General features: G+C 30.8%; 1 long non-coding RNA gene across 1 annotated transcript; it reads right to left on the bottom strand.

Moving 5' to 3' along the window:
• Window positions 1-290: 290 nt before the first annotated feature.
• LOC145003341 (uncharacterized) lies at window positions 291-1,094 on the bottom strand. The gene is made up of 4 exons (XR_013661923.1): window positions 935-1,094; window positions 733-794; window positions 530-620; window positions 291-412 (listed from the first exon to the last, which is right to left on the bottom strand). It is a non-coding gene; the product is annotated as an uncharacterized LOC145003341 (long non-coding RNA).
• Window positions 1,095-1,890: the final 796 nt, after the last annotated feature.

Raw genomic sequence — 1,890 nt, 5'->3', positions numbered from 1 at the left:
CATGTCATACTCTAGGATCAAAAATATTAAAAATCACTTGGTTTGTCTTTCACAACAAAGTCATTTTTTTTCAAAATCATTAGAAATATCAACCGAATCATTGGAAGTACATGGTGGAATATTAAAATTATCATTTTTTTTCAAAGTCACTATCATTTTGATTTCTAACCAAAAATTTATTCAAATACCCTCTTAATTCATTCGCTTCTTGTTTTTCCTTTTTTTTTTTCGTTTTCTATTTTGTGCATCGGATGGTTGTTTTCGGCGAATCATTTTTAAAACACAACAAATCTAGTTATAAGCAATAAACAATGAAAGATACAACCTGAACAACAACACACAACAACAAAATTTGAACAACCTTCACGGAATCACAGTTGTCAAATATCAGAACAAAGAAACCTCCTGATTCCTGATTCACATCACAAAAACAAGAAACAAAAACACAAAAAGTTTACAAAATTGAAATTACATAAATTAAAATGAAACAGTAAAATTGACATCAAAAGAAGAGTAGTAAAGAACTCACCCAAATCAGAAAAAAAATCACAATCACAATGCTTTTTCGTTTTCCAGCTTTCACTTTTCAGAATTCTGATTCAATGGCTTCTGATTTCAACCTTAAACAGGGGAAAAATCCAGTCTTAAATTGAAATCACTCAAATCAGATAGAATGAAACACATAATCAGATAAAATGAAACACATAATCAAAAAACAAGTAGAAAACTCACCAAAAAAAAAAAAAATAGATCATCGTTTTTAGATTTCCAGCTTTCAATATGCCTTCAAGCCTCTTGATTATGTATTAACATCACAAAATCAACCATTGAATCAATCATTTAATAAGATACTGAGATACAATGAAGATATGATGATTGATGTCGAGAATTTTTTAAAGAAATAAGAAACAGACAAAAGAAAAAAAAAACTCACTGATTAAGTATACTTCTGTTTTCCTCTTGCTTCAGGCAGAAAAAAGAAAAATCGAACCTAAATCAAAAATCAAACCAAAATCAAGCACAATAACTATGAATCATTGATACAACTCGGAATGAAGGAAAAAAAAAAACTGAATGGTACTAGCAGGCAACAACAGTAGTAGTCAATTTGCACAAATTGGGAATAAGATAGAAAGAGATATAGAATAAGAAACATAGAAAGAGGAATAGAAATCGGACCACACTTCAGCGATTATGACTTATGAGTCTCGATCTCCACGATTTTCAAGGGTTCCCGTTACAAATTTGACGATTGAAGTTTTCAAGAGTTATCTTGGCGCTCAAGAGTTACTTACCGCTTCCGCCTTCAGCTCCTCAGAATCCACGTTTCTTCTTGGACTGGTGGTGTTGGACTTAACTTTTGGGCCAATGATGGTTCTAGTGATAACTATTTAGTTTAAGTTTTAAGAGAGAAAGATGATGTATTTTCCGGCCAACAATGATGGCTCACACGATGTATTTTCCGGCTAGCAATACATTTTCCAGCTATGTATTTAGTTTAGAGTTTATTTTCTATGAATGAGCTTTTATTTTTTGTGTAATTTGGATAGTAAAACTTATGGTAATATAAACTTAATTTTTATGGGTTTTTGTATTTTTGTTTTGTTGCTAATTGGTCAATAATTCATCTGGTTTAAAAAGAATAAAAACTACTTGAAAACTTAAACTTGACTATATGGAAAATAAGTAAAACTAAGCTGGTATATGGTTAAAATTGGTATATGGTTAATATAAAGATGTTTACATAAAGATGTTATGTTGGGCGGACATAAGCTAAACGTGGCTTAATAAAGAAGGTTTGATGTAGCTCATCTCCCTTACGGCGTTTTGATGATTATCGTCATTGAGATTTTGGAAGTCTTGTCACTTCAATATAAGCACGATAAATTG

This window comes from Lactuca saligna, chromosome 6 (genome assembly GCF_052625555.1).
Source record: "Lactuca saligna cultivar CGN05327 chromosome 6, ASM5262555v1, whole genome shotgun sequence".
Taxonomy (NCBI): Eukaryota; Viridiplantae; Streptophyta; class Magnoliopsida; order Asterales; family Asteraceae; genus Lactuca; species Lactuca saligna.
This window is presented reverse-complemented; position numbering and strand designations above follow the sequence as displayed.